This window comes from Hyperolius riggenbachi, chromosome 6, assembly GCF_040937935.1.
Source record: "Hyperolius riggenbachi isolate aHypRig1 chromosome 6, aHypRig1.pri, whole genome shotgun sequence".
Classification (NCBI taxonomy): Eukaryota; Metazoa; Chordata; class Amphibia; order Anura; family Hyperoliidae; genus Hyperolius; species Hyperolius riggenbachi.
In genome coordinates this window covers 310,519,231-310,540,776 of record NC_090651.1, presented here as the reverse complement: position 1 = coordinate 310,540,776, position 21,546 = coordinate 310,519,231, and the positions used below count along the sequence as shown (strand labels likewise).

Genomic DNA, 21,546 nt, shown 5'->3' with positions numbered 1-21,546 from the left:
CCTGGTGGTGCCTAACCCTAACCACCCCCCTGGTGGTGCCTAACCCTAACCACCCCCTTGGTGGTGCCTAACCCTAACCACCCCTGGTGGTGCCTAACCCTAAGACCCCCCTGGTGGTGCCTAACCCTAAGACCTCCCTGGTGGTGCCTAACCCTAAATTTCCCCTGGTGGTGCCTAACCCTAACCTTGACAGTGTTACATTAAATCCATTCACCATTTTGCAGTTAAATGACGTCTGCAGTTTGGCTTATGTAGGGCGCTATCGATAAATAACGTTACTGTGCGCAATAACATCTGCTGTTTGGCATATGAACGGTGTTATTGATAAATAACGTTACTGTGTGCCGTTTCTCTTCTTTTTTCCCTGCACGCCATTATTATGCAGTATTAACGATAAATAGTGATAAGTGTATCTTTTTAATGCGGCGCCATTTTTATGCATAGGCTCCTTGCACCATTATTCACTGATCCGAGTACAGAAGCCCATCCCCTCTGATGTGCTTATTGTGATAAAGCTGGTAAAAAGCTCATGGTTATGGGAAGAGGTCTCCTCCTATAGGCATGCTATGGTGAAGCAGAGCTTTTTGGCAGTAATGTTATAGTCTGTGCCCCGCGAACGGGGTAATTCGAGGATCCGGCAATTGCTAAACTCCGAATTACTTCTCTCTCCGAGTTTGCAACGACTTGGAGGTGGAATAGTATTAAACCCCCCCCCCCCCCCCCCCATATTTCTACGACAGCAGGGTAAGCCGTCATTCGGCTCACCCTTCTCTGAAAAGCCCTTGTGTCAGTACACCATGTATGTATGCAATGGCCATATTGTGGGCCGAGGAGCAGGTGGGAGTCCTCTTTGATCACAACCTGCCCCTGTTTTGTATCCTCCTCACCTATATGACTGGCATAAATTTTGTATTTGTGGAGTTTGAGGGAGGACTGGATGTGTGACTTGCAGAGATGGGGGAATGCAGCAGATAAGGTCATTTTGGCGTGGGGAACAGCAGACACCTGTGTTAATTATTGGGTGCCCTAGTGGTAAGCTGGATGACCGATGCGGATAGTAGCCAATTGTCTACTACAGAGGAAATAATGGTTGCAGCCATTCATGGACAATCAGCTACAACTAAAAGCCTTCTGGGTGTCAGGGTTAGTGTTAGGAATTAGGAGGGCGAGGTTAGTTTTAGGAACTTGAATTTGGGAGGGGAGGGAGGTTAGTGTTAGGCATTAGGTGGGAAGAATGTTCTTTTTTAGGCACTAGGAAGTGAGGGTTAAAGCTAGAATGGGTGCTTGGTAGGCATTCATGGCCATAGGGCAAAGCCGTAAATTGGCTCACCCTGCTCCTGCAAAAGTCCTGGTGGCGTTAATTACTATTCCCCCTCCATGCCGCCATTGACTTTAAGGAAATACCTAATTCACCTTCCAGCTCTTGCTGGAGGCTGAATTATACTGTTTTTCTAGTAATTTGGGCCCCGTCTTTTGCTGGTGCCAAAATTACTGTCCGAGCGCCGCTATAGCCATAAATTCACATTCCGGCCTATGGCGGCGCTTAGTGTGCCCAAATTTCCACGGCCCTTTTTGCCTGTCTCGGCCAGGTCGTGCATAGTAAAATATCGGTAATGTATATAACCAGTATTTTGTACAGTGTGTGTGTGTGTGTGTGTGTGTGTGGGGGGGGGGGGGGGGGGTGGGAGGGGAGCAACTGTGTTTTTTGCCTTACATTTTTTATACACTTTAAAGTATGTTGTATTAGGCTAGGTTGCTGTGTTCGTGTGACGGTTCTGTGTATGGGGAGTTTCCAATTTACTCCTTATAAACATGGAATGTTGGGCCCAATGGTGTCCAATTCAAACATTAGATATAATAATAATAATAATAATTGCAGTATTTGTATAGCGCCTTTCTCCTGTCGGACTCAAAGCACTTGCGAGGCAGCCACTAGAGCGCACTCAGTAGGCAGTAGCAGTGTTAAGGAGACTTGCCCAAGAAACTCCTTACTGAAATAGGTGCTGGCTTACTGAACAGGCAGAGCCGAGATTTGAACCCAGGTCTCCTGTGTCAGAGGCAGAGCCCTTAACCATTACACTATCCAGCCAGATATTGTAATTCATTAGTAATTTTATTTTATTAGTCCTACTTAGAAGCAAAGGGGTCTATACACCAAAAATACTGTAAAATATATGTAAACAGATAGCGCACCTAAATTGTACCATGTGGCACGCAAGCTATGGGATGCACGTCGTTTAGTTTGCGTAACTCGTGTTATACACACACTGCATACGTTGATTGTATGACGTACAACAGTTAATGTGTAGCATCAGGATGAAACAGATTGAATATAGTTTGAAAAGACAAAGAAAAATTTATACAAACAGATAGCAGGCTGCCAAGAAATTGCCTACTTTAATACTGTTAGTATTATTAGAACGTTTAAGATTAATTAAATTGGTGTATAGTTTAGCATGGTGGCAGTGTAGCAGCTTTTAATTGCTATTATGGAAAATAATCAAAATTACCTGAAATATTTCAGGTGGGAACCATTAAAAGACCACTCCAGCGAAAAAAAAGTAAGCAGTTAAAATCTGACAGAAGAAGGTTTTGGACTAGCCCATCTCCTCATGGGTTATTTTTTAGGGTTTTCTTCGTTTTCAAAAGCATTTCCTGAATGGCAGTTTAACTGCCAAAAAATAGTAAGACCCCAGCCAGCCTCCCTACTCACTTACACACTATTTTGTCATTTAGGCTTAGCAAATGCCAGTCAGGAAATTAAAAACAAAACCCCCCTGAGAAACTCCATGAGATGATAGACTAGTCCAAAACTTGTTGGTTCTGTCAGATTTAACTGCTTTGTTTTTTTCGCTGGAGCAGTCCATTTCTTCACCTTAGGTAAAATGCAGCCTCCCCTCCTCTAATCAGTGCTGGTGTTTATGATGTTAACCTTCAGAAAACTGATCTGTTACTGGTCATTTGTGGTCATGCAGTGTTTGAACTGTCATTTCTGTCCATAGGAGAGAGCGACACCAAGACATACATGAGCCGGCATATGAGGATCATTTCAAGTGACCGGAATCGTACAGCAGTGGGAATTTGGAACTTACAGGAAAGGTAAGGGGTTTTAATTATGGCAATCAGGAGTAAAAGTGGTAACTCTCTAGAAGAGATGAAAAGTTGAAACATGTCCTTGAATACATCTAAATAAATTCTTATTCATGAACTGTTTGGCAGTCAGCCCTATTGTGAGCTTCTTGTATGAAAAAAAAAAAAAAAAGATAGAGAAGTAGAAATGTTGTCTGTAGCAATCAGTCAGATCACTAGGTTAGAAAATTGCTAAGTTAGGAGACTGAAGCCAGCACCTGCTTTCACATGCATGAGCTGCACTACAGAGGTTATTTACCTAGTCTACAGGTATTCTCAAAGAAGGTGCACTTAGTATTGACTGTCCCAAATGGAAGATCTGCATGTTCTATTTATGTTATCTCTGGAGAACAGGCAAGGTCTGTAAACCAGGAGCTGTTGGGGGCGCCTTAGGACATGGCTAGAATTGCTCTAAGGTGATTGTTAATTGCTATAGTTACCAAGATTGTGTCCAACGCAAGATCACCGCTAGCAGTAGCTATTAAAAATGGACTTCCTATACATTGCCTTAAAGAGATACTGAAGTGAAAAAAAAATTATGATATAATGAATTAATTATGTAGTACACATAATTACTAGAAATATAGTAGCAAAGAAAATATTCTCATATTTTTATTTTCAGTTATATAGTATGTTTTATAACATTGCATCATTCTTTAATGTTTGCAGTTTACACACTACTCAGCATTCTAAATTATTTTTTTCAGTCTTGTGAACTATTGACCTGTCATCTGGCAGAGAAAAAGAAAATTCTTCACTAAAAGTTGAGATAATAAACTTCAGAAGACAGACCTCTCTGCAACTTTGAAAGTCGTGGAGCTTAATGGCTTTTTTGCATAGAGATAATAACCGTAGTTTCTTAACTCTTCCTGTATGGAAACATTTAGACTTATGTCTCTGATCCTAATGTTTTATTTTTTAGCTGTACTACACATACAAATCATTAAATCATATTTTTTTCACTTCAGTGGCTCTTTAAAAGTAACCTGATAAAGACAGGTCAGGATAAATAGCAATGATGCAGTGGTAAAGAAAAATGTAATATTGTCTTTAAAGGATACATCTGGCAAACTGTAAAAAAAAAAAAATAATTCACTTACTTGGGGCTTCATCCCACCCCCAGAAGTTTGTTAGGTTCATGGGCACAGTTTCGCTTTGCGCCAGGCCTCCGCTCTCTCTTCCATAAGATCGCAGCTGGGTCAGGATCTTCTGCGCATGCGCACCGGCACCTCTTGTGTTCGCGCTCCAATCACCGAGAATGCTCTGAGCCATGCGGTGTGACCGCACATGCGCAGAAGATCCCGGCCACGGGCTGCAATCTTACAGAGGGGGAGAGCAGAGGCCGGTGCAGAGCGAGAATTATCCTTTAAAAATAACCAAAGGTAAGAAACATATGGACGGTGCCATATTTATTTTGTTTTAAACAATACCAGTTGCCTGGCTGTCCTGCTGATCTTTCTGATTAGTAGTGTCTGAATCTCACACCTGAAATAAGCATGTGGCTAATCCAATCAGATTTCAGCCAGAAACATCTGATCTGCAGATGCTTGTTTAGGGTCTATGGCTAAAAGTATCAGAGGCAGAGGATCAGCAGGACAGCCAGGTAATCTGCATTGTTTAAAAGGAAATAAGTATGGCAGCCTCCATACCACTCTCAGTTCAGGTGCCCTTCAACAAATTTGCTGCTGCTGTTAAGACTGCTATTAAGCATCCTCACACTGATGAAGTCCATCCTTCTTACCTTTCCTTCTGTAGTTAATACTTCTCCTCCTATCAGCCACACTGACACACTTCCACTTTTACACAGCAACTCAGCATAAAGTCACATTTCAGAGGTTTGCATTACACTGTGCTCACTATATTTGGAAGTAAACAATATTGTGTTTTTATTGATTCCCGAGTTCATCTGCTGTGATGTATACAGTATGTCTGTATGGCCGTGCTGACTGTTACCATAGCATCTTGAAGAGTTCTCTTATTCTGTAAACATTTACGCCAGATTTTTACATTCAAACCCTCTTACCTCTTCTGCACTCTTGTGGTCCTCTTAGGGCCGGTTTATACAGACGCTTGGCGGCGTCCTCTGGCCTTCTGTTTTGCGTTGTCACATTCAGAGGCGGCGCCGGGCTTTCTGCGGTGATCGTCAGTGTCCTGTCGCAATCGGTGGTTTTCTGGCACGGTGGTGAATCGACCCTAAAAGCCGCATGCAGTTTCTAGGGTCGCCTGAAACAATGCGGTAAATCGGGATCGGAACGCCACATTTGCGCAATTGGCGGTAACCGCGCGATGCTAAATGCTCCCATTTACTTGCATGGAAACATTTAAGTGACGAGTCCCAGATGCTTAGTGGTAATCGCCGATTCGCCCTTAACCTTCCACCTATTCATTTAAATGATATGTCCATGGGAAATTATTATTATTATTATTATTATTTATTTATAAAGCGCCAACATATTCCGTGGCGCTGTACAATGTAAGAAAACAAACAAGGGATACATAATGATACAGACAATGATATACAGTACATCAAATATGAACACTGATACAAAATACAGAACTGCTGATTACAATAGAAAATTTAACATGATGACTAAAATGTATAAATGTCTAACAGAGTGCAAGCAATTAAATTAATAATATTCCATGACACGAAAGGGTGAGAGCCCTGCCCTTGCGAGTTTACAATCTAAAGGAATGGGGTGGAAACAAGAGGTGGGGGAAGTATACAGTATATGTACAGGCAGTGCGTAATTAGGTATTTAGTTGGTGCATGGCCTAAGCTAGTGTTGGGCGAACAGTGTTCGCCACTGTTCGGGTTCTGCAGAACATCACCCTGTTCGGGTGATGTTCGAGTTCGGCCGAACACCTGACGGTGCTCGGCCAAACCGTTCGGCCATATGGCCGAACTAAGAGCGCATGGCCGAACGTTCCCCGAACGTTCGGCTAGCGCTGTGATTGGCCGAACGGGTCACGTGGTTCGGACCCGAACGCGCTCTGATTGGCCGAACGGTCACGTGGTTCGGGTAAATAAATACCCGAACCACGTCATATCTCCGCCATTTGTCTGTGGGTTTAGCTTTGGGTAGGCAGGCAGGGTAGTTCGCGCTCCAGCCACGCTAGCCAGGGTCCCCCCTGTCATTGTGTCACTGCTGGGAACAGTAGTACACCGCTTGCTCAGCCACACTATATAGCATTCTGTTTACTGCCACTCTGTGTACCTCGCTCAGCCACACTATATAGCATTCTGTTTACTGCCACTCTGTGTCTGCTGGGAATAGTAGTACACCGCTTGCTCAGCCACACTATATAGCATTCTGTTTACTGCCACTCTGTGTACCTCGCTCAGCCACACTATATAGCATTCTGTTTACTGCCACTCTGTGTCTGCTGGGAATAGTGGTACACCGCTCGCTCAGCCACACTATATAGCATTCTGTTCACTGTTCTGTGTCTGCTTGGAATAGTGGTACACCGCTCGCTCAGCCACACTATATAGCATTCTGTTTACTGTTCTGTGTCTGCTGGGAATAGTGGTACACCGCTCGCTCAGCCACACTATATAGCATTCTGTTTACTGTTCTGTGTCTGCTGGGAATAGTGGTACACCGCTCGCTCAGCCACACTATATAGCATTCTGTGCACTGTTCTGTGTCTGCTGGGAATAGTGGTACACCGCTCGCTCAGCCACACTATATAGCATTCTGTTCACTGTTCTGTGTCTGCTGGGAATAGTGGTACACCGCTCGCTCAGCCACACTATATAGCATTCTGTTTACTGTTCTGTGTCTGCTGGGAATAGTGGTACACCGCTCGCTCATCCACACTATATAGCATTCTGTTCACTGTTCTGTGTCTGCTGGGAATAGTGGTACACCGCCCGCTCAGCCACACTATATAGCATTCTGTTCACTGTTCTGTGTCTGCTGGGAATAGTGGTACACCGCTCGCTCAGCCACACTATATAGCATTCTGTTCACTGTTCTGTGTCTGCTGGGAACAGTAGTACACCGCTCGCTCAGCCAGAGTATATAGCATTGTGTTTACTGCCACTCTGTGTACACCGCTCAGCCAGACTATATACCATTGTTTACTGACACTCTGTGTACACCGCTCAGCCAGACTATATACCATTGTTTACTGACACTCTGTGTACACCGCTCAGCCAGACTATATACCATTGTTTACTGCCACTCTGATTCTGCTGGGAACAGTAGTACACCGCTCGCTCAGCCAGACTATATAGCATTGTGTTTACTGCCACTCTGTGTACACCGCTCAGCCAGACTATATACCATTGTTTACTGACACTCTGTGTACACCGCTCAGCCAGACTATATACCATTGTTTACTGAAACTCTGTGTACACCGCTCAGCCAGACTATATACCATTGTTTACTGCCACTCTGATTCTGCTGGGAACAGTAGTACACCGCTCGCTCAGCCAGACTATATACCATTGTTTACTGACACTATATAGCAGACTATATAGCATTGTGTGTACACCGCTCAGCCAGACTATATACCATTGTTTACTGACACTCTGTGTACACCGCTCAGCCAGACTATATACCATTGTTTACTGCCACTCTGATTCTGCTGGGAACAGTAGTACACCGCTCGCTCAGCCAGACTATATACCATTGTTTACTGACACTCTGTGTACACCGCTCAGCCAGACTATATACCATTGTTTACTGCCACTCTGATTCTGCTGGGAACAGTAGTACACCGCTCGCTCAGCAAGACTATATACCATTGTTTACTGACACTATATAGCAGACTATATAGCATTGTGTGTACACCGCTCAGCCAGACTATATACCATTGTTTACTGACACTCTGTGTACACCGCTCAGCCAGACTATATACCATTGTTTACTGCCACTCTGATTCTGCTGGGAACAGTAGTACACCGCTCGCTCAGCCAGACTATATACCATTGTTTACTGACACTCTGTGTACACCGCTCAGCCAGACTATATACCATTGTTTACTGCCACTCTGATTCTGCTGGGAACAGTAGTACACCGCTCGCTCAGCCAGACTATATACCATTGTTTACTGACACTCTGTGTACACCGCTCAGCCAGACTATATACCATTGTTTACTGCCACTCTGATTCTGCTGGGAACAGTAGTACACCGCTCGCTCAGCCAGACTATATACCATTGTTTACTGACACTATATAGCAGACTATATAGCATTGTGTGTACACCGCTCAGCCAGACTATATACCATTGTTTACTGCCACTCTGATTCTGCTGGGAACAGTAGTACACCGCTCGCTCAGCCAGACTATATAGCATTGTGTTTACTGCCACTCTGTGTACACCGCTCAGCCACACTATATAGCATTGCGTACTCTGCCAGTCAGTGTGTATATTGCTGGGATCAGTAATACTCCACTCACCGTCAACCACTATATGAGCTCAACATGAGTTCCCCAGAGACCTCCGCTGTGAGCAGCACTCCCAACAACAGCAACAGCCAACGCCCCACGCAAGCTATAACATCCACCCCAGCAGCCAGTGGTCAGCAGCAGCCCTCCCCGGAGGAGAACGTTGTGTCCATCAGTCCGTCGCCAGAGCGATTAATGAGGGCTGCCATTGAGGAGATGATGGGGCCTGATGTGGAGGAGGAGGTCTGGCTCAGGCCAGCATCCCAAGTTAATGTTGAGGACGATGAGGGGTCTGTGTCTGGGGATGTTGGGGTGGCAGAGGTGGTGGGTGGGTCAGACTCAGGAGAAGAGTTGTATGATGAGGATGATGATCGGGACCATCTGTATGTGCCTCAGAGTCCGACCCCGGAAAACATGTTGTATCGTGTGTTTAGGTACTAAAATCTGCGTTCCCTCCCAGTAGTGTTGGGCGAACAGTGTTTGCCACTGTTCGGGTTCTGCAGAACATCACCCTGTTCGGGGTGACTATATAGCAGACTATATAGCATTGTGTTTAATGCCACTCTGTGTACACGGCTCAGCCACACTATATAGCATTGTGTTTACTTCCACTCTGTGTCTGCTGGGAACAGTAGTACACCGCTCACCCGCCACTGTATAGCATTGTGCTCTGTGTCACTGCTGACAATAGTGGTACACCGCTCACCCACCACTGTATAGCATTTCTGTACTGCCACTGTACTGCTGCCAGTCAGCGTGTACTTTAAGGATAAGTGAAATGAGGAAGAAATCCGGTGAAAGAGGGAGGGGCAAGGGAAGAGGTGTTTCCCCTGACGGTTCACGTACAGGCCACAGGGGAGCACCCAAGAAAACCCACTCAATACTGCCCATGTTGTCCAGGACAACAACCCTCACAGATCCAAAAGAACAGGACCAGATAATTACTTGGATGACCTCTCAAGCGTCCAGCAGTGGGTTAAGCAGCACCAGCACATCACGCACGAGGTCCGAGTCCTCAGCCAGTTAAAGTCTGGGCTTTCTTTGAAGACTGCACTGAGGATGTTACCATGGCGATTTGCAAGGTGTGCAAGACCCGCCTGAGCAGGGGGAAAAGTATTAACAACCTCTCCACCACCAGCATGAGCCGCCACATTCTATCCAAACATCCCACTCTGTGGGCAAACGCGGCAGGACAGGGTACCACCAGCAACACTGCCTCCCTTGGGTTCACCAGACTCACCACCAGACCCGCCTCAGCAGCAGCAGTAGCCCAGCCATTGCGTGGTTCACAACATTCACAAACATCAGACGATGCTGACACTGTCACTTTCCGGACTAGTGCTCTTGAGGTCTCCCAGTGTTCATCAAACACAACAACCAACAGCCCTTCGGTGTGCAGCGCTACGGTTGAGTTGTCTGTCTCTGAGATGTTTGAGCACAAGAGGAAATTGCCAGCAAATGACCCCCGGGCCGTGGCAGTAACAGCCAGCCAGCATAGCCAAGCTTCTGGCCTGCGAAATGCTGCCATATCGAGTGGTGGAGACAAACAGCTTCAAGGGCATGATGTCAGTGGCCATCCCACGTTACGTTGTTCCCAGCCGCTACCACTTTGCGCGCTCTGCAGTGCCTGAGTTGCATGAGCACGTGGTCAGCTAAATAACCCGAAGCTTGAAGAATGCCGTTGCCTGCAAGGTTCACCTCACCACTGACACCTGGACGAGTGCGTTCGGCCAGGGTCGATACATCTCCCTTACCGCGCACTGGGTGAACCTTGTGGAGCCTGGCAGCGATTCCTCACCTGCTACGGCGCGGGTGTTGCCCACGCCGCAAACAGCTGGATAACAACAGCAGCACCTACCTCTCTGACTCCTTCTCCTCCAACGCATCTCAAAGCTGTACCTCATCCGGAAATGCTAACCCAGCACCAGCAGCAGTAGGATCGTGGAAGCAGTGCAGCACAGCTGTTGGCATGCGTCAGCAAGCGTTGCTGAAGCTGATCTGCCTTGGGGATAAGCAGCACACAGGGGAGGAAATTTGGAGGGGAATAAAGGAACAGACGGATTTGTGGCTGGCACCGCTGGACCTGAAACCGGGCATGAAGCTAGACACCTGGCACGAACTGGCAATGTACGCAATAGAGGTGCTGGCTTGCCCGGCAGCCAGCGTTATGTCGGAACGCTGTTTCAGTGCTGCCGGAGGCATCATCACAGATCGGCGTATCCGCCTCTCCACAGAAAATGCAGACCGTCTGACTCAAATTAAAATGAATCAATCCTGGATTGGAAACGACTACGCAACACTCCTGGACCCCAACCAAGTAACATGACCGATGAACATCTGGGATGGTTTAGCGTTTCCGGTCCCTGTTTATTGAACCTCTCATCTGTATTACATTTATGACTGCATGGCGGCAAAAAGCATTGCTGCTATATCCGCACGCTTTTTGTCCTCATGCAAGGCCTGGGTTGTTGTGTCTCACAAAGCGTGGCCTTCTCCTCCTGCGCCTCCTCCTGTTCCATCACGTGTGCTGCTGCTGCTGCTGCTGCTGGGTTACCGTTGCCGCGTGGTCCCTGTTTATGGAACCTCTTATCTTTATTACATTTATGACTACATGGCGGTACAAAGCATGCTATCCGCACGCTTTTTGTCCTCATGCAAGGCCTGGGTTGTTGTGTCTCACAAAGCGTGGCCTTCTCCTCCTGCGCCTCCTCCTGTTCCATCACGTGTGCTGCTGCTGCTGCTGCTGCTGGGTTAGCGTTGCCGGTCCCTGTTTATGGAACCTCTTATCTTTATTACATTTATGACTACATGGCGGTACAAAGCATGCTATCCGCACGCTTTTTGTCCTCATGCAAGGCCTGGGTTGTTGTGTCTCACAAAGCGTGGCCTTCTCCTCCTGCGCCTCCTCCTGTTCCATCACGTGTGCTGCTGCTGCTGCTGCTGCTGGGTTAGCGTTGCCGCGTGGTCCCTGTTTATTGAACCTCTTATCTTTATTACATTTATGACTACATGGCGGTACAAAGCATGCTCTCCGCACGCTTTTTGTCCTCATGCAAGGCCTGGGTTGTTGTGTCTCACAAAGCGTGGCCTTCTCCTCCTGCGCCTCCTCCTGTTCCATCACGTGTGCTGCTGCTGGGTTAGCGTTGCCGCGTGGTCCCTGTTTATTGAACCACTTATCTTTATTACATTTATGACTGCATGGTGGTACAAAGCATGCTATCCGCACGCTTCTTGTCCTCATGCAAGGCCTGGGTTGTTGTGTCTCAAAGCGTGGCCTTCTCCTCCTGCGCCACCCTCCTCCTGTTCCATCACGTGTGCTGCTGCTGGGTTAGCATTACCGGTCCCTTTTCCTGGAACCTCTTATATGTATTACATTTATGACTGCATGCCGACAAAAAGCATGTTACCTGTGCAAAGAAAACAGACATTTCCCGCATTTAAAAGACAGTTTTCCCTTTGAAACTTTAAAATCGATTTTCTCAAAAACTATAAGCTCTTTTTGCTAAATTTTTTTCCTCTTGTACCCACTCCCAAGGTGCACATACCCTGTAAATTTGGGGTATGTAGCATGTAAGGAGGCTTTACAAAGCACAAAAGTTCGGGTCCCCATTGACTTCCATTATGTTCGGAGTTCGGGTCGAACACCCGAACATCGCGGACATGTTCGGCCTGTTCGGCCCGAACCCGAACATCTAGATGTTCGCCCAACACTAGCCTAAGCTAGAGAATATGCTTGTCGGAAAAGGTGGGTTTTGATGGAGCGTTTAAAGATTTAAAGGGTGGGAGAGTGGCGGATGTGCTGTGGAAGGGCATTCCAGAGGAGGGGTGATGCGCGTGAGAAGTCTTCTACACGTGAATGTGAGGAGGTAATTGTAGAAGATGATAAACGAAGCTCGTGTGCAGATCTGAGATTGCGGTTGGTATCTGGAGACTAGTGAGGAGATGTACAGGGGAGAGAGATTGTGGAGAGCTTTGTAGGTTAGGGTTAAGAGTTTGAACTGAATCCTCTCGTTAATTGGTAGCCAGTGAAGAGCTTGACCGAGCCTTTAATGAATAATAATAGATGCATAGAAAAATGATAACCTCAAACCACCACTATTGGTAAAGTAACTTAAAACAGTTCATCTAATTGAAAGTGATCTCATCACCTCACAATGGGTAACTGCACTAACAACGCCTCTATTACCTTCTAGTAACTCAATAATCCTGAAATCTATGTTTTCGCTACTTTAACACTCTTTTATTTGCAGGCTCGGTTTACTAGTATTTTCATGTTGAGAAGGAAAAGTTCTTTCTTTTTACTCATCATTTCTATCAACACCTTGCTGATCTCCTTCCCTCCCGGCCCCCTCTTGTTTCCTCCTATCTTGTCCTTTCTCCTATCTTCCAGCTGTGCCAGCAGGGCTTCTCCCTCACTCCTGCTCCTGCCCTTTAATCAAAGATCATCTGTGCCCCACTGCTTCCTGCTCTGCCAAGCTGCTGTTTACTCTGATGTCCTGAATGTCTGGCCCAGCGCTGCCTAATCCGTGTATCCGGCTGCTTCTCTTTTATTCCAGCTACCCGTGTGATAGAAGCTCACTCATCAGAGATAGTTAGTAATAAATACAGAAACAAACAAGTAGTCAGTGTGCCCAGCTGCAGAGTGTTGCCAGTTGTGGCCTGATCCGCGTTGCTCTTTTTCTATAGCCTGTCCAGGCACAGATTTTTACAGGCATTTAACAAAACATTCTTTTAAATTAACAGTGCACAAAAAAGTTTTGAAGAAAAAGTTACAGCGTTAAATATGAGCTTTACCAGTTCATACATCCTGAGAAAATACTTACTGCTTGCTCACTTCCTATCTTCTGCTAGGTCTGAAGCCATGGGTTTAAATCAGCAGGTAAATAAAGATTAAGCTGGCACAGCAATCATGCTCCCCGCTTTATGCTCATGTGACTAAACAGGCTAGCAGGCAGGGGCGTAACTAGAGGGAAGAAGCCCCTGCGATTGCAGTGGGGGCAGAGCTTTGGGGGGCCCCCAACTACTAACCTTCCCTTCATCCGATACAGGGGACTATACTTCAGATTAGGTGTTTTTATGGCTAGACTTGTTATGAGTGTGAAGATCATGATGGCCACATTTGTTTTACGACCCTTGTGAGTTGGGCTCCAAGGCAGTGAAGAGCACCAAGGGAAGGGGTATGAACATTTTGGGCCCGCATGAAAGTTCTACTGGGAGCCCCATGAATTGTTGTTACACCACTGCTAGCACTGTGCAAGCATTTGTCAGTTGCTGAGAATATATGAACTAGTGCAGCAACTATTTCATTCAGCTTTGAAGATTTTCGCTTTTAGAGGCTAACATTACACTGTATTTGGAAGTAAACAATATTGTGTTTTTGTTGATTCCCCTGAGTTCATCTGCTGTGGCATATGTCTGTATGGCCGTACTGACTGTTACCATAGCATTCTGAAGAGTTCTCTGAGCGCGGGCACAGGGAGCAGTGAGCGCCTTATGCTGTAAACACTTAAGTCAGCTTGTTACATTCAAACCCTCTTACCTCTTCCAGCACTCTTGTGGCTCACTTTAACCCACCACCACCTCTACCTCCTTCTTCTACGTTCATTTAAATTAAAGTCAGAAGAAGCAGAGCAGACGTGCAGGCAGCTGGTCCAGTCTGGCTCTGACAGGAGATGCAGGCAGGATGGTGAGGTGCTCTGAGCCTGGAGCCTGCAGGACGAGGACCGGCCTGCTCTCTTGTCTTCCTTCTGTAATCAAACCAGATGCAAGATCTACCAGAAGCTCCAACTGTGCACGGCTTAAGCTATTCGTACTTCGAAGGCGATATATAGCGATCATCATTATGCAATTTAAATGAATGACCGCCACTGACTGAGTGATATCATAATGGGTATTAACAACCTACTCACATGATACGGCTTGAAGAAATCAATACAGGATTTCACTGTGATGGTGTTAAAACAGTTAAAATAAAAAATGGAGTGAAAGGTTCTTACCTCTTAACCCTCCTCTTATGTTAGCTTTCTGTTACTATCCATGATGTTAACGGGTCGGTTTTGACCCGTGTCTTAAATCAGCCATAAAATACCCTCTGAACAAATATTTATCATCCAATTTGTTTCCAACCTCTTGGTTACCTTGTTAGGCTTCTTTATCCTTGAAAAGATTGGTTTTAATATTTTTTTTGTGACCCCTTTAACCTTTCTTTTGATAGCATACCTCTCATTTTCAAATTTAAAAAAATGGTAAAATAAACCTAAATAGAATATTATAAGTAAATAAAAGGTTGTTATGTCACCAGAATGTTGCTGAGGAGTATTTGAACACATCTCTTAAATATTTTTTTTATATTTATAAAAATATTTCTTTTTATTTTAATAACATTAACTAAAATAACATTGATGGTGTTAGGGTCAATTTTGACCCATATATATTTACTTCAAGAATATAGCCAAAAGTCTTTTTTTTTTAACATAAAACATTCATAAACCATGAAAAGCAAGTAATAATACAAGATGTAGACTTGCAAGGTCAAACAAACACACAATCAAGCAAGGCAAACCAATAGAAATCAAGTACTAGTTTCAAAGCATCTTTGTGCAAGAACTTGCATGTGTTTGTGTGGGTGTTTTTAGATGCATGTGTGGCAAAAGCTGACACTTTTAGCATGTTCTTTGCAGATATATTTTTTTTACAGTGGAAGCATAATGTGTGTGTCTTTTGTCCTTATTGCTGGGGCAGACCTGACACCTCTTTCTTTTAGAATCAGATGGCATCACTGGAGTTGTGGCTGTGCTGGTTGATGTTGTGGCAAGGCTAGATCATGATGAGGATGCTGGGCCTGATTCTCTTTGTGTTGTTGATGGTGTGGATGGAGTGCTTGATGAACTCTGCATCTATCTGATCATGGCTGCAGCGATTGGATCTCGAGACACCCGTTTCCTTTGCTCAATGTGTGCCTTGACAAGGGAACTTCCTAGCTCCTCGAGAAATATTCTCCGCTTGTTGTTCTTTTTTTGTTCCAACCTGGGTGGATGTGGGTCCATAACACAAATGCATTGTATGCAGACCCATCTAGGATGTTATAAAACACAACCATCGGCCATCTCCTGGTCATTCGCTGACAAGTATGGGTAGCAGTCAGCTTGTCCAGGTTGTTTACTCCCCCTTTGTTTTTATTGTAATCCAGGATAATTGTGGGCTTTTTGTCACTTCTTGATGACACAGCTGCATCTTTGTGAAAAGTGGACATAAGTATCACATTTTTTTTTTTTTTTTGACAATATGAAACAACAGTGGTGATGTCTGTAAAAGCAAATTTTGAAGAAAGTGGAGCTCTGTCCTTCACTTGCAAAATTTCAGTGTGCAGCTCAGGTTTATTTTTTTTTATTGTGCCTACCATGGTAAGTTTCCTCCTGAGAAGTTCTTGTCCAAGGTCATAGTTAGTAAAAAAAATTGTCACATGTGATATTGTGACCCCGCAGTCCAGTAGTCATATCAAGGACTACACGTTGTCCTTGTTTTTTCTCAGGGATGCCACTTTCGGGTTTGCCGGTGTAAATCTGTAGGTTCCATGCATAGCTTGTTTTTACATCACAGGCTGCCCAGATTTTTATGCCGTATTTGCCTGGCTTACTGGGCATATACTGCCGGAAGGGGCAATTTCCACGGAAAGGGATCAAACGTTCATCTACTGTTACCTGAGGCCCAGGGTGAAACATTAGTGGAAGGAGCAGAACCCAATTCTCCCAGACATCCCTTATGGGAGCAAGCTTGTCAGATTTTGCCCTAGTATCTCTGTTTTGGCACTTATTAGTGTTTTATAATCCTATATCATAACTGGGTCAGAATTGACCCTAACACCATAAACGTCATAATTTTCACCACAGTATTTTCTAATTTAGTGAAAAGGATTATTTTTCTATTACATTGTTTAAATAGAGGTTCCTGACAAAGTAAAAAAATATTGATGCAATAAACAAATTTATGTGATACTTATAGACATTCAAAACCTGAAAACGGGTCGGTTCTGACCCTAACATAAGAGGAGGGTTAAAAGATGATGATCCCATGCTAAGGTACTTTATTAAATAACACTAAAAGAGCCCGCTTACTTATGCGCTTAGTGTGCAATGCAGTTCCACCTTCTAAGTGTGAAAGGTCGCATTGCATGCTAAATCTGGCGAAGCGGATAAGTTGGTTTTAGTAGCATTCAATAAAGTATATTATAATCTTTAGCCGTCTTCTTTTAGCAGGCAGAAATATTGTGCTCCTTTTTATTATAAATACATATTATTAATACATTTGTTTTATTATTTATTGGATTAATATAGCACCAACATACAATACATAAGATTACAGACAATGATAACAGGACTGACCGACAGCACAATACTGGTAATCAGCAATAAGATTCAACAAAGCAATAAGTTAATAAGCAATATGATACACAACACCATACCGTAGTAATACAATGTCAGATCATATACTGAAATGGTTGTCCCCAATGATACAAGTTTACATTACTCTGGGTAGAGTGTACAATCAAGTATGATACACAAGGATGCCTTGAAAGTCCTAACAGGCTCTAATCTACACCAACAGACCTCCTAGAGGACAAAAGAGAGGGCTGCCTGGTCCAAGACCGCATCAATTATTTTTAGAACAGATTGCAGCCGAGTTTACAAAAGAAACAGACTGACAGAGAATGGTCTGGATCACAATGCTGGGCGTCATCAGGTAAACTTATATTTTGACAGCAGCACTTTTGTATCAGTTTGACTAGCCCCTGATGAAGCTACTACAGCGAAACCAGTTGGGGAGAGTGGACATCAGTGTGGTGGCCCTGTCTTATCTGATATATGCTTCCACACATTTCTTGGTCCCTGTCATATAGACCCGTAACTAATGGTGGCCACTAATGATCCAATCGTTTTCATCCAATCTTACCAAATGTATGTAGTATAAGGGTAAACTGAGTGAATATACTGAATGGATACTTCAGGCAGTTACCTTATATTACATAGAAATGGTAAGATTGAATGAAAAAGATTGGATCATTAGTGGCCACCTTAAGGGTATTTTTAAAGCATTTTATGCCTGTGAGGAGCAAATAAGCTTGTTATTTTATACCTATACACTTAGAAGCAGTCGTCATTTTTCTCTATGATATGCTTGGTTGCATTTTGACTTCTGAGACTTATGGGCAGAACAGGCTCTTTGTAATCTGCGGACCAGTGTCACTTTGACAGCAATTTGCATTTGAGACCTTATAATCTGAGTCTGCTTTGTCTTGGTAAGACCATTTCTGAGTTGGTGTAGTGGTGGAGAACACATCCAATCATTTCTCAGCGCTAAAGTATTTTAAGAGAAAAAAGTCCTACTCTTGTTCTATATCATTACAATTGGCTGGCTATGGCTCGTAATCAGCCATAAACCTTCTCAGAAATATGTTTTATAAAGATGATCAAAACATTTGATTAACATTTGATTAGCAAATTCAGGTACAATTGGGATTTGAGAGGGGCTGACTAGGAACATTGCAGACACTAATTAGATTCAGAAGCTGTTGATTGATTAAATGGCAAAGGATTAATCAAGCTAGCAGTAAATTAGACAGCAGCCCCAAAATGTGTCTTGCCAATGTAGGGTCAGTTAAGGCCTCACACATTTCAAGTTCTTCTTAGATCTGAGTTTGCATGTTAGCATCATTATCCCTCCCAACCGTCTAACGCCGATTGGCGGTGGGAGGGTGTCTCTCCCAGGACTTCCTACTGCCGATTGGCATCAAGTCCTGGGGGCGGAGATTAGCAGGGAACACTGCTGCGCATGCGCAATAGTTCCCTGCAGAAAAGTGGAGCTCCGTGGTCAGCCTGCCAGCCTGTAATCGTGGCTGGCAGGCTGTTAACAAAAAACCCTGTTTGTTAACATCTGTACAGTGCTGCAATCTAGAGCAGCGCAGTACAGGAACACTTAGCTGTCCCTCTGAGCGACTCACAATCAAATACCTCTCATAGGCTGATGCCTATGAGAGGAGGGAAAAGTATGAATCGCAGTCCAGGGCCAATTTAGGGGGGGGAGAGGGGAGGGAGGGTAAACTATAGTAATTTTAAAAAAAGGCTCTTTTAAAAAAACAAAACAAAAAAAAAACAACTAACGATTGCAGTTGCAAACAGAGATCACAAAAAGAAAGCCCTCCTAGTGACAAGAAAAGGAGGTATAATTCATTTGGGTGGTAAGTTGTATGGCTGTGCAATATACTGTTAAAGCTGCAGTGTGCTAAATTGTGAAAAATCGCCTGGTCACTAGTGGGGTGTAAACCTGTGGTCCTCAAGTGGTTAAAGCGGACCCAAACCAAACATTTTTTAATTCAAAATATTTAGTTGCAAAATAAACACTCCTTTAAGCCTATGAGCATTTCAGTACATACTTTTCACCCTTCTCTTTTCATAACTAGGGTTATACAGGTGGCAGCCATTAGCAATTCCTCCTTTGCCAGACACCACCTACTCCACCAGTTTGCCGGATTCTGTCCCGGCAATATGAAAGGAAAGGAGGGGTTCCTCCAATAAATTTAAAATATTTCATATTTGTCATCATGCAGCTGAAAAAAGGCTGCTATTTATAATTATAATTTAGCAAATAGATTTTATTTCTGAAATCTTGTACCTGTATTTTTCATTTGGGTCCACTTTAAAGAAAGCGTTATAGATGATGCAAAGCAAGTAAGTTGTATGCAAATTTCAGATGTGAAAGTTAATCTCCCATGTATTGTGCCTTGATGTTTTGTTAATGTCAGGAATGTATTGACATATTTTCATTATATTTCACTTTTTTTTTTACCTTGTATTCTTACATTAGTCATATTGGCTTCAACACTCAATATTTCTTTATGATTTATTTTTTTATGATTTATTAAAGTTTTTTTATGTAATGAAATAATTTGTTCCTTTGAAGGAACTGGAAGGTTTATAACTAATTACAGTGCAATAATTATTGCCTAAAGAGCAGTTGAAATGAAACGCTGGTTTAATCAAGAGGGGAAAAAAATGCATTCATGCCAACAATATACATTTCAAGAATGTTGCATTGCAAATGCTTAAAGTTGCATTCCATGAGGTTTCTTTGGATTAATATACTGATATTATTTGTAATGTATAGCTGTCTAACTACCTAACGACCGCGGCGGCAGCCCCAGGACCGTCTAACACCAATTGGCGTCAAGTCCTGGGGCCGGCTAATGCAGGAGATCGCACATCTCCTGCTTGGGGGGCGGAGCTCCACCCCGCCTTCAGTCTCCGAGCGGTGAGACTGTTAGACGAAACCGCCGTCTTTCTACTAAGTACAGCACTGCGATCTGCAGCAGCGATGTACTGGGGACAGCCATGTGACACAGCTGTCCCCCCGTCACGCAGGAGAGCGATCGGCTCTCATAGGGCAAAGCCTATGAGAGCTGATCGCCATGATTGGCTGGCTGGGGGAAGGGAGGGGTTTAAAAAAATAAATAATGAAATAAATAGTAAAAAATATATTTTTAAAAAATAACATACATATTTAAAAAAAATAAAATAAACATGGTGAGGCGAGATCAGACCCCACCAACAGAGAGCTCTGTTGGTGGGGATAAAAGGGGGGGGGGCACTAGTGTGCTGTGTTGTGCGGCCCTGCAGCTTGGCCTTAAAGCTGCAGTGGCCAATTTAGAGAAAATTGGCCTGGTCTTTAGGGGGGGTTTAGCACTGTGGTCCTCAAGAGGTTAACATTGTTGACTTATCCCAAGTTCTGGGTATTTAATAGTCCTCAGAATGTCTATGGTCATTTATCTGATTGCTACCTGGGTGATTGTTAGATCTACACCATAAGGAAAAACTGGTTCAGTAACTTTACTGTAAGTGGAAACAGGTATTTAAAGCCAGAATGTGGCTTCAATTCTGTTCCCTCGACAGTGAAACTGGGATAGTGGGATTCCGCTGTGAGCGGGCTCCATGTGCCTACTGTGGCAACTTGTTTTGATACACTTGTGTCTTCGTCAGGTGCGTTTGACAACAGGCACATGGAGCCACATAAGTATTCAGCTCCTGGTCATGTTTGGAGCGCAGATCCCCCGCTGGCCATGGTGGTGATTGGAGCTCAAAGGATTATCAAGCTATGTGAGATATGCAAGTTATTTGTTTAAAGGGACTCCGAGCAGTGCAGAAACTATGGAAAGATGCATATCATTTTAAAGCTCTCTTTCTCCTCTTTCCAAAGATATATAAACCGCTGCCCTACGCCTTTTAGTTTTCGCTATTTTTGCGATTGAATTACACAGGCCGACTTTTTCTGCTGAATGGAGCTGCTGACACTGGGGAAAGTGTCGTCCTGTGTAATACAAGTAACTATGGAAAGATGGATATCATTTTAAAGCTCTCTTTCTCCTCTTTCTGGCGACACCTAAATCGTTGCTCTACACCTTTTAGTTTTCTTTATTTTCGCGATTAAAATCGCGGCCGTGGCAATTTCAATCGCGAAAATATCGAAAACTAAAAGGCGTAGGGCGGCGGTTTATATATCATTGGAAAGAGGAGATAGAGAGCTTTAAAATGATATGCATATTTCCATAGTTTCTGCACTGCTCGGAGTCCCTTTAAATCTTGTTATCAGTGTACATTGCCGCTTAACAAAAGGGTATTACATCATAGAAGTGCTCCTCTTTTTCCTGGCGGTATGGATGTAGCCTGTGTTCCAGTGGGTGGTAGGAGTCAAAAAGGACATATCGGTATGTGTTGGTGTTTTCTGTTAGACTCTGACTAGCTTCCCTCTTTATTGATGTGCAGCTTACAGTCCAGAAAGGCCACTTTGTTGCTGCATGTGTCTTCTCATGTAAATGTGATGCTTTTTCCACTTTTTTTTACTTTATATACTTTGTGAATTATTACTTAAAAAAAAAAAAAACTCCTGAAGAACAAAAAAGTAAAGAGTAATAAATTACAAGTTTTTAATGTTGAGCTTGTTGGCAGTTGAAAAAGTAAACGCAGGTTAC

The 21,546-nt window shown here is 44.0% G+C and overlaps 1 protein-coding gene across 3 annotated transcripts in view; it reads left to right on the top strand.

Annotated features, from left to right (window-relative positions):
• Nucleotides 1-21,546, top strand: part of GRIN2D (glutamate ionotropic receptor NMDA type subunit 2D) — a 982,184-nt gene that overhangs the window by 223,321 nt on the left and 737,317 nt on the right. For 2 of the 3 annotated variants that reach the window (XM_068241308.1, XM_068241304.1), the window contains exons 1-2: nucleotides 2,792-2,880; nucleotides 3,003-3,099. The gene's annotated coding sequence lies outside the window, so the exon portion shown is untranslated. Of the gene's footprint in view, nucleotides 1-2,791; nucleotides 2,881-3,002; nucleotides 3,100-21,546 lie in introns of those variants that run through there. The other variant, XM_068241305.1, reaches the window with a different exon arrangement.